This window comes from Sylvia atricapilla, chromosome 14 (assembly GCF_009819655.1).
Source record: "Sylvia atricapilla isolate bSylAtr1 chromosome 14, bSylAtr1.pri, whole genome shotgun sequence".
NCBI classification, from domain to species: domain Eukaryota; kingdom Metazoa; phylum Chordata; class Aves; order Passeriformes; family Sylviidae; genus Sylvia; species Sylvia atricapilla.
Genome location: NC_089153.1, coordinates 5,624,275 through 5,636,511, shown reverse-complemented (window position 1 = coordinate 5,636,511; position 12,237 = coordinate 5,624,275).

Here is a 12,237-nt window from a genome sequence, read left to right as displayed (position 1 = left end):
GGACAATGTATTTTAAGTTACAGAGAAGCTTTCTCTAACAGCTTCCTCAAAAATTGTATCAGGGTAAATTAAAAGTATAATGAATATTAATTTTGTATCTGCAGACTACCCTGAATTTCAGAGGAGGGAAGGAGGAAAGAAAAAAAAAATCCCAACACTTTAATTCTACAGGAGCTTGGCAGGGGAGGGAAAGGGGAGGTTCAGGGGCTTTTTCAACCTGGAAGTTTCACTTAATTGCCTTCTCTTTGGTGTTGCTGAAGTCTTGGCGTTTCTAACTCCTCGAGTCTCTGCTGTGTCGGGCACTGCCACCGCCTGTGCTTCTCTTTACTGCTGGGGAGGTGGGGGCACAAATCCGTGTAAGCTGCTGCCCTGCTTCCCTCTCCTGTCACCGTCTCTTGAGGTGCTTTATGAAATAGGAGTTATTTTATGACAGTAAAAGCAAAAATGCTTCCATTTCATGGTTGTTTTGAGTCAGTCTTTTTATGTTCAATCCCTTTTATCCACGCTGTTCTGTGTCACTGTCTTGGCAGTTGTTCGGCTCTGGGTCAGGCAAGCGTCTCAAGAGACTGCAGTTCAAGTGTGCCCAAAACAGGAGAGAAAGTGGGTTTTTTAACATGAGTGAAAACCCTCTTTTCTTTATTTTTACTTGACTTAATATAAACTTTGGATCCAGGATGTTACATGATTCAATCTCAAATTTCAGTAGGAGGTGGGGTTTTTTCCTCCAAACAAGTTAATTGACCTGTCCCCAGTTGAAAGTTATTTGTTATTCCCAAATTCTCTGTTGGTTCTAAATGTCCAAATTATTTTCTCAGCTTTCTTGGCATTTAGGGATATGTGTAAATAATTGGTAATAAAAGGAAAAGATTGCAGTGGGTAAAGGGAATTAAATATCTTCTCATTACATTCAGGGAATATATCATAAAGAAGATAGTTTACCAGAGTTTTTAGTCTTATATGCATCCAACAAGTTAATCTCATTTCCCTGCAGTCATTATAACTAACTTCTACCCGTGAATTCAGTGATTAGGGCTACGTCATACCTGACAAACCTTCCCATACACCATAATGTAAATTTTAGGAATTCGTGGTTCAGAATTCACCTGCTGGAATTCAAACATGATGAGTGTCAAAACTTCAACACATAGTAATTTTTTGTAATTATGGACTATCATTTAAATTATATTTTTTACATTTAATCTGTGAATAAGGTTGATTTTTTCTGATCATTTGTAGTCCAACACAGAGATACAGATAAAGGGGAAATGAAGATTGTATTTGAAAATAACCTAAGGAAATGTCAATGTTCAAATTGTAATTTACCAATGAGTATCCAAAAAACTCCCAAACCCTGAACAAGAGCAGGAAACAGCTAAGATGATTTACAAATATCTTTCCCTTTGTAGTTTCCCTAGAAGAAATAGCAAGTGTTCAACTCCAATGTATTTTAAGTAATTGATGAAGAACAATTTTCCTGGCAATTACTTTTAATGTCTATATCTCAGAGGATAATAATATTTGAGCCTCAGGCTGTGCAATTGTATCTTCTGCTGTCTGCATTAGAAATAATGCTTAGATTCATGTGCTTAATTCTCTAGTCCTTGCTCTCTTTGTAGCATTCTGCATCATAGCAAAAATATATTTGAATAAGTATGTTCTCTTTTTTCTAAAGTTATTTTAGAGTAACTCTGCTGTAGTATGTGTAGAGAGATAAACTAATCATAACATTGTGTGTGGTGCTAAAGGGCAACAGAAGTGTGCCTGAGTGGAGACAGATAAGCTTGTGGAGCTCTGAGAATTTTTAAAGCCACCATGTTTGGGACTTTTTTGAAAAAAATGTTTAAAAAATTATTTCTGACTTGCCCCTGAAAACGCTGCATTAATGAGATCACATGCAGCAGGAAGCTCAGATCTGAGCTGAGAAGCAAAAAGATTATATGATTTGCTCAAAATTCTTTTAACATCTTTTTTTCTTGATGATTGAATGGCTTGTGAGAGAATGGAGCCTCGATGGTTTATTTCTACAGCTCTGTGCTCAGCAGCCAGGCCAACTCCAAGTCTGTTCAGTGATCCTTACAAATTAGGGCTGCTTTAGGGATGTGACATGTCCCCGTGGGCACCCCAGCAGATGAGAGCAGTTGGGAAGTAATAAGGCTCTGCCATTCAGGATCAGTGATTTATGACCCCAGAAATAATGCAAAGAGTAGCTGAAATCAGCCTTTCTACATACCAGAATAACAAACACAATGGACACTTTGCTTAATATCAAGTAGGCGTGCTTCTGGTTTCTGCAACAGCTTCCAGGAGGTGCAAACCCAGGTTTACAGACAATCAGCCGCCCCTCGGGTTTTGAGGGTTTTTTTCTGAAGAATTTCCTTTTTCAATTTGCACAACTGAGGCAGCTGCAGGCTGTGGCCATGCACATGGACATGGATAACATCGAGGGGTGTGCAATTCTCTGCTTGGAAAAAACTTGGAACCAAGGCTCTGGTTACAGAGCTGACAAAGCACTGTGGGGTAAAAAGATGCACAACATGGAACCATGGTCTGTTAGAGGATCTTCACCTGCCCACATCAGAACAAAGCTTCGTAGATTAACAGAACCAGCAATGTTCAGGTTCATCAGGGGCTTTTTGCACTTTGGGAAGAGCATAATTGAAGAGTTAATTGAACAACAACAAAATAAGTATCAAGACAATCCCACAACCTATTTTTCGATAATTGTTTCTTCTCTTAAGAGACCATTACCTCTCTCACAGATGGTCAGAGTGATGCATTTGGGGAAATCAGCCAAACTTGGCTTTTTTCCTGGTCGCTCTGCTTAGTAACTGCAGTATTTAACCCCAGAACTATTATTTAACTTTGCTCCAGACACCATTTTAATCAGAAGTATTTCACTTCACAGTTAGAAAACTCTTCTTAAGGTTTCTGAACACAATGCTTTTTACTTTCCTTTTTATTTTCTTTTCCCTCTCTTTTTTTTAGTGTTTTGGACTTTTGGAAACAAACTCTGCCAAAGAAAACTTTACTTACTTTCAATTCACTTGAAAAGGGGTTCTTGAAATTGACTGGGGAAAAGGTTTAATTAATCAGGTTTGTTTTATTAGTAGGAGCTGGTTTTCTAACAGTCAAATCAGTGCCAGGGAGAAAAAATATTTATTTCTACCTCATACATTGACATATATAGGAAGATTAAATAGTTGGGACAGTCATCTGAAGCTGGGTGGTTTGACTGTCAGGATGAGTACATTCTTTGGGACTAAAATCCAGAATTTAGCCCTCCTGATCCATCTCATGAATCAGGCTAAAGAAAGGAGCTGGACTTCTAACCCGTCCTTTTCCCTCTATCCATTGTGAAGGCTCAGAGCTTCCACCAAGCTGTACAACAAATACCATTTTTAGACATGAAACTGCCACTGAAACGATGATGTTTGGCTATGACAGCTCGTTCAGTGCAAACTGAGCTCCTGTGAGATGTATGGAAAATCATCCCGTCATTATTCTTGGGAAGGGCTCCTACGGTATTTCAGATGACCTACAGTTTTGGTTTCTTACCCCATTCCTGTTCTGTGCCTTGGAGGCAGAGTTTCCTCACAGAGAAGTTTGATCTTTTGTCAGTCACAGCATTTGTGGAGATTATTCCCTTTCTCACTGTTCCCAGGTCAGCTGGGCTTCCATGTGTACGATGCTTTGGGTTTGGCCCACTGCCAGTATCTCAGCACAATATTTTAAAGGGACTATTTTATTTTATTTTTAATCTCTCTCTACTTTTATCTTTGCTGTCTGTCTTTTAGACCAAGCAAATTTTATTTGTATGATAAGCATGAATGGGCCAGCCCACCTCTGGCACAGCTAGAAATTTCATTTATTTCCAACTCTGCTTTGCTTCCCCTCTGTGGAGCTGAGATTAAGCTGGTTCCCACACTGTCACTCTGCAGCACAGGCAGGGATGGGGGGTCTAGAAAGGCAGAAAATACTTGAGCAATAATTGAGCCAGAAGACTTTTTTTAAGAAATATTTTGTTCAGCTTAAACTGTATTTACTTTTAAATATATATTTAAAGATTATTGTTTTTAAAATGCTAAAAGTCAGCTGTTTAAAAATTTTCTCACCAAGAAACAGAATTTTAAAAATGAACAAATAAACCCCCCATATTGACTAACTCCTCATAGTCATCTACCAGATGCAGTTAGGGCTGCTTGTATTAACTCTTCAAGTACCTTTGCATATATCAATCATTATTCCAGAAAAAGAAAAATTTCCTCAGAGAACTGTGTTCCTTTCTCAGCACTTCACACTGTGGACAGGTCTCCTGTACCAGCATAGGTTGAAGCAACATTTCCGACATGGCACACAGTTGACAGCAGAGCTTTTTCTGTTTGTTCTCACTAATCTATTTGAGTACAAAGATCTGGTTTAGTGCAAGTGAGCTCTTTTTAAACTGCTTAAAATACCCCGTGTGTTACAGGTTAGGAGGTTATGGAACACAGAGAGGAGCAGTTTTCTGGCAAACGCAAAGGAGTGTTACTCTGATTTGGCAAAGCAAGTGTCTGTCCCACTGGAAAAGCCACTTGCCTGGCTGCTCATCTGTTAACACCTCTGCTGGCAATGATCCAGGATTGACTGGGGAAAGAGATTGTTGATTTGTTTATTTAATGTGGTGAAAAAGGATCTTGTAACTGTCCAGCAGCTGAAGAAATTAAATCTACTTAGATATGCTAGAGAGGAAGTTTCTGCAGAATGCAAGTGTAGATTTTGCTAAGGCATCCAAATATTAAAAGGAAATAGCCTGGTTTAATGGATTAAAAATAAATGCTTCATTGTAGAGGTGTTTCTTAATGTTAAGTTGGTTGGGTAAAATATCAGTGCATGATAGTTTGTGATTTGCTCATAATGAACAATTGTTTTAGCTTCTAATTTTCACATCCCTTAAAACAACCCCCACAGAAACAAATAAATTCTAGTAATTGCTTTTATTCAATTCCAATTATGATAGTGTTTAATGCCAGCTTACTAAAGGCCAGTACAAGTTACTCATTACCTACTTAGAGGACTTGTTCAGCTTTCTATTTATTGTTTGATGTTAACTACAAGCAGAGTTTGTTTGAAGAAGAAAGATTATTTCTGTCTCTTTACATGTCGACATTATTCCAAAAATATCTCTAAATCCCATGGAAATGTTTAGAGTGCAGTCAGTGTTGGGCTGGAGAGTAACTGCTGTAAGCAGTCAAATGGTGCCATGTGGACACAATAAATTCTGAACTTGAGAATTGCTGAGCTCTTCCCAAGGAAAACTTTTCAACAGTTTTCTTTTTCCCAAAACAACCTTGTGTAAACAATATTCCTTTCCCATAACAGCAGGAGTTGTTTGTTATTTCTGTCACTGAGCCAATGGCAGAGGTGTCAGCCCTATGGACCAATAACGTGTCTTCTGAGCACAGCGTGTTATAAAAGGGCTGAATGAATTGTGAATAAACCTTCTGATTTCTGCTGCCTCCTGACTGGAGTCAGGCATCTTCATTTCGTGTCCTGCTGTGACAGTGCCCTGCCCTAAAGTGACACCTGTGTGTCCCTGTGTCCTGGCATGGTGCTGGCCAAGCCTTACAGACCAGGGAGAGAGCTGTGAATGAGGGTAGGTGGTTTGTTCTGGGGCAATGATTGAGCCACTGGGCAATTCTTGCAGGAAAGAGAATCATGGAAATGCCAAGTGACAGCTGGTGTCACCAACAACATTCCTAAACTTGGAATCCAGGTGTTGTGTCCAAGTGGTGCTGCCATCCTGCTCTGCTCCAGTGACTGTTCAGTGGCTGCTGGGTCCTTCCACAGGCAGAGTGACCCAGCCTTGCTATCCAGGTGTGGAAACACTGGGACTCTTTCCCCTGTGTTCTTGTGGGACTTGGCAGTGTTGGTTCTCCTACCTCTTCCTCAATTGGAGCTCTCCCAGTTTGCCTCTCTATAACCTAAATTCTTTGAGCTCTTTCCTCTGCCTTGGAGCCTTTCAGGTTCCTGTCACAAGCCAGAGTTGCTTCTGCTTCCAGTCTTTAATGCTTTTAAAAGACAAGAAACTTTTCTGGGATAACCTGGAAAAACCAGGACCTCCATAATCAGAAAGAATTTTGTTTGGCTAAAGGTTTTAAGAGAAAATTCACAGAGTTTAACAAACCTGCAGACAGCCAGTTCCCTAAGAATTTTTTTGTTTAGTATGGGTTTCTTTCTCTTAATAAAATGGCTTAAATAGTTTCACCACATCAGATTGGCTTGTCACTTCAAGAAACTTTTAGAAGTTTGGTCACGCCCTCTGATAGCTTTGTTGTGGAAAACATATTTATGTTTTGTCAAAGGAAAAAAAAAACTAAACTAATTAAATAAATGCTATTATCAATAATGTATATTCAGCTTCTTTTCAGTTAGAGATCTTCATTTTCAAACTAAGGACAGTTCAGCTTTCTTACATTCATGTCATTATTTTTCAAAGAATCCAAGGCAGCTCTTGTATTGGCTCGAGGATGAGCAACCTTGGAGAAGAAAAAAAGGGAAATGTGAAATTCTCTTACCTTTTTTAGACATTTTTATTTTTTTCAAAAAAAAAAAAAAATAGAAAGCTTCATAAAGAAATTTAAATCTCTACAAGCTGCATAGCAAAGCAATTTGGTCTGAATATAAGAACAAAAAGTATGAAAAACTACTTTTTTTTTTTCCTAAACACAGATTTTAATTAGGAAGAAGGTCTGAGCCAGACTGTTATTTTCAGGTCTGCACCAAACCAAGAGTTTTAATTAGTCCAGAAAGAATCAAGAACTTGACATGCTCTATCAGGATTAAAGAGGGGTGAGGGAAAGGCAGGGGGAATAGTCAGACACATAGAAAGCAGGTTTTTGTCAGCTAGGGGAATACCATTAATCCATTTGTCAGATAGCATACATATACTACTCTCCAAGGCATTAACTAATTGTTCCTACACTAAAAATATTTTCTTATATAAATTACGAATAAAAGGAACTTCTTTTATTCTCTTTTGGTTGTCTTTTTTTTTTTTTACTATCACAGTTTATTCAGTTGTGTTTTTGCATGTGTATTTAGCGGGTCAGTTGGACTCCAGATGATCCTCAGAGGTCCTTTGCAACCCCAACTGTTCTGTGATCTACTTTGTCAAATATTTCTGCCAGATTTTGGCAGATTGCCTTCACTAATAACATTAATTTACTATGTCGTGTAACATACTTTGTTTACTATTTCATGTCTTTAAAAAAAATTGTCATGCAGTTCTATTTTCTTCAGTAACTGTCAGAAAATAGTAACTGGAATGAGTTTGTAATCAGTCCTCGTTGGGAGGCTGAGCAGAATACTGGAGTGGTCCATATGTCTCAGAGGTTCAGGTTGCAGTTTTCTTAATTAATTGCTGCTCAGCTTTTAAAGCATAGCATCTCTAATACAGAATAAAAATTAGTGTGATGTGAAGTGATTTTTGCACTGTATTGCTATACCTTGTGAGTTTGTTTCAGGTTTTTTAAGTCTGTTTTTAAGCATGGTGAGTTACCATTTTTAATCAGCATGGGCACTGGGTGTCCTGCCATTGGGTGCATGTTTAATTCAGACAGTGGGAGTTGCCTGCTCTTTCTTTAAAAAATGAATAGAACCCTTTGTCTGCAAACACAACATTTTCTTCTGCATTTGTCTAATATCTTAATTCCCACCAACACAATAAAAGCTGTCCCATGATCCATCTGAGGGCTGCACTGATGGAGGTGTTCTCCAGCCCTTTGCAGTGTCAGCCCAGGGAGCTGGAGCAGCTTCCTCATCCTTTGGAGCTGAAGTCTGTCTGACTGATGAAGAAATGTTGCACTCACATCTTTGGTTCTGCTGGATAGCAGCTCTAATGATTGGCAGGAGTGAGATAGCAAGGACAATGTTTGCTGCAACATCTTCAGCCCCTCCTGACACTGGAAATAGGATGTTTCCTTCCCGTGCTCCAGCTTAGCTAGTGGTGCCTGTGTTGAATGGATGATATCTTTGTCCTGAAACCAACGAAGAGCACAAACTACTGGAGAGAAGAAATGTGCTAAATATAGTTTACAGACCCAATGTCAACTGCATCGTCTGTCATCACCATTGAAAATACAGAAGTTCAGGATGTGATTTTTTTTTCCAGGTAGGAAATGCCCATGTTCTGTAGGATTTTCTTATCCTACACCTTTTTACTTTAAAAGGAGCAGACTTCATGTAAAGCCAGAGACTGTTAAGTTGTGACTTGCTGTCAGAGATCAAATAATTTCTTAGCAAATAGGAGTAATATTAATTACAGAGTTCAAAGGTGCACCCAGTTTAGAGTAGAACTAGTGAGAATTAAGGAAGTTCTTTGGTTATTGCATATGTAATGAGAAATGGTAGGAACCATCCTTATAATTTGTACATGCAGGGAAAGGTGGAAAGACATTCATATGGCTGTGTGGTTTAGAAATAGGTCCAGAAATGGGAAATGGCAGGTATATATTTATATGGGCAGATTCAGGGTAAAGAGGAAGTTTTCTCTACAGAAAAAAGTGTCTTAATTTATCCCATTTTGCTTCTTGGAAAGGCCAATAATTTCATATCTGTTGTCTAACGTATATGTATGTACAACTGCAATCTGAAATGCTGCAGCTTTTCCGAATAAAAAGATAAAGAAGAAAACTGCACTCATTTTCTATAAATAAGCAGGAAAAAAAAATTGTCCTGTAAACCACATATCTTACATTGGTTTTTCTAGGAATCTTTTCTATATGTTTTATGTGAGAAAATTCAAAGGACTGCTCCTCATTTTACATTTGACCCTGGGAAGGCAGTGAATTATGGCAATAAGGTTTAGCATATAGTTGTCCTGTGGACTGAGCTAGGGAAGAGGATTTCAACATGTCACATGAAACTAGCATTTCTCCTTAGTTCTTGCTGCTAAATGAAGTTAGAAATGTAGTTCAGGCTGGATAATTAGTTTACATGCCAGAAGAGGTAGGAAAGTTGTATGTGGTGACAGCAGCAGTTTGACCTTCCTTCTTGCTGATCCAAACCTGTGATACCTGAGCACCTAAAACGTGTCAGAGAAAGCTTTGTGCCACCTCCAAGCTCAGTTGCAGAGGGCAGCACCTCAAGTGACAGTGCCAAATGTGCTGCTGCACAGAGTGTCCATGGGGAGTGTTCACAGGGTGGAGCAGCAGATGTGATTTACATTTGCATCCTGCCCCTGGTGCTACAGCAAAGCATATTCAGTAATTGTATTCTTACTGCAAACCACTCGATAAATTGTAGTAGACTGCTTGTCTCGTCTCAATTCCTTGGGTAGTGTTTTCCTCTTTACACATCTATCTAGCTGTGTTTAAGAACTAGCTTCTACTTTATCTCCATTTGGTCCAGGATGACAAACTATTAATTCACTGGGTAAGCTGCTATTCAGTACAAAGAAATTGCTCTTAGTTCCTCATGCACTCTGGCACAGGATTCCTGCACTGTGGAAGGATCACAGAGTTTCCTGTGTGCAGGAACTCTGGAATCACCAACAATCCCTCCATGATGTCCGAAATTATTTGAAGATTTTGTCTGGCTATTTTGTGTCTGAGCAGCCGATTGAGAAAGGCTGTGCTGCTGTGAAAAGAAGCTGCAGCTCCCTGATGGAGGCTGTTTATTCCCTGCTGCACTGCCAGGGAGGTGAGTTGGGTTTGGGGCAAGTCAGCTTGCAGAGGGGATAGAAGCTTTTGGGATGATGGTGTCTGGCATTTTTACTGGTGGTGAGCTTCAAATGTGTCTGATCCAGGCAGACTGAGGCCACTGTTGACTGAAATTTATGGAGCCAGTGGGACAGAATTTCTGTAGGTAGATTTTGATGTTAAGCCATCTTGAATTACACCTTCTTGACAGGAGCAAGGTGTGCAAAGAGAAAAAAATTCTGTCATCTTTATGTGCCATAACCAAACTAAGCACAATACAGATGTAGGAACTGCCTGTAAATACTGTCAAATACATTTAACTTTCTTTGTAAGGAGTTCACATAGCTGTCAGTGAAGTTGAAGAGCTCCTGAAGAAGGCCCATGCAGTTTGGAAAGGAAGGACCAGTTTTTTCAACAAAATAACAAGGGTTTTGGCAGTTCCCTGTGGTAATGGTTTTCATTCTAAAGATGAAGTACCAGTTTCTTCATCTAGCCAAGTGCCCCTGCCTCATAAAACACCCTATCATAAAAGATGAAAACTTCCTCAATTTCATGTTGCTTCCCAGTTATCCTAAGAGCTTATAAAAGTCATGCAGCCCTGGTCTTGCTACTTAGAAGTAACTAAGTAATTCTGTAGCATATTTGATAAGAAAAAAATGTGTTTGCCAGCTCTTGCCATGGCTGTGTTCCTATTTTCACCTTCCTTTATATTTTTTTTTTTTTAATTTTTCCCACTGGTCTTTAAATGATATGCCTCTCCGCATCTTCAGATTTAAGTCAGTAAAGTGTGTTTCAGATTTAAACACACTGGAGTTTAACTGTTCTCACTGAGTATGCTGTATACTGAGTATACTCTGCCCTGAAGGAGGAGCAAAAGTGATGGTGCCAACTGTCTTGGCAGGCCTCTCTCAGCCAGGTGTGATTACAGGTGGATACACATTTTCTGTCTGGAAGAATGTATCTGCCCAATATGAAATGGAACTAGGAGATACTAAATCATATGGAACATTTCAGCCACTTCTATTATGGTCCAATCACGTACAAGTCGAAAATTAAATACCTTTTGAAAGCAGCAATAGCTACTCTGTTTTCAAATTCAATTACCTTTCCAAATGTATGTAAAATAGAATATTCCTATGGGAAACAAAGCTGAAACTAGTGTGCTTGATTATTATACTACCAACACCTCCCGTGGCTTTTTGTACCTGGCTCCCAAAGTGTAACATTCTGATTTTTAAATGAGCTAACCAGATATACATGCAAGATAGGCAACTTCTCTGTAAATGATCATATCATAGGAATCCTTATCCCATCTGCTCTCTCTTTCTCTGCAGCTGCCCTTTGTTTCCTGCTATTCCTGTCATGCAGTCCTGAGGAACACACCATTCATATAGTCCTTACTTGTCTGAGTAATCCACTTGGAGGCTTAGACATATTTTTTAAGGCTTTAGCTTTTAAATTCTGACTGCTGGGAAGAACAGCTTTTGGGGTTTGCTTTTTGGCTTCTCTTTTTTTTTTTTTTTTTTTTTACCCTTTTTTTTTTGTCTTTTTTAAAAAATTCTGTCTAATGAGCTCACTATTGATAATATTAAGAGCAGTGCATAAAGGGTTGTTCAGCATAAAGCTTTTTTTTATTTCAGGCACGTTGTCTTTGGGGTGTCTCATGCCAGTTATAAGGATTTCCTTTGCTCCTTCTCTTTATATAGCACATAGTGCGATTGAGGACTCAGTACAAATAAAGAGGTTGAGGCGTATTTTAGAATTTATTGCATTTATTAAAGTATTCCAAACTCCAACTTTTTAAATAGAGTGATATCAATTTCAGATATTTAAGGGGATAAGTACCTATTGAGGATTTAGGGTAAGGTTGATTGAGGAAGTAAATCTACTTTCCAAATGTCTACAAAGAAAAATCAAACGAGAAATTCAGTATCAAAAACATCAAAGACAATAATGCAGTTGCTTTCATCTCCAGTGTGTGCTTGCACTTCAAAGAAAAGCAAAATGCTCACCCTTCCACCAGTACCCCCGAAGGAGGATGAGCCTATAGTTGAAGATAAGTCTCCATCACTTCTTTGAGAGAACAGGGGAAATAGAAGAAAAATTTTGCACAGAAAAATAACAGCTTTATAGTATTTCTTTCACTGTAATGATTGCATCACGAGATATTTCTCATACTCAAGAATCCTCTTGTTTCATTAAGGTATGCAAGTAATGCTGTACCCTTAAAACCCTGCTCTTCACTCAGAAACTTTTTCCTTATCTCTCAAATGTAAGGATAAGGTGGTGTTCTCTGAGGTGATGTTCTTCATCCTAATTATCACTTCTGCAAAATGTGCTGATTGCACACAATTGAACGTGTATATTTACTCACTCACATCCTCCCATATTTTTTATCTTGGAATTGATGATGCTAAATTTAATTCTGTAAAGTCACTTTGTATTAGCTGTTGTGTGAGGGACATGTACAGTAATTCTGGCAGTGTGAGGAGAGGAGAGAGAGGTGAATCAAACTGTAATGCCTGTCTAAACAGTTTGCTGTGAAAACAGCAAATTTTAG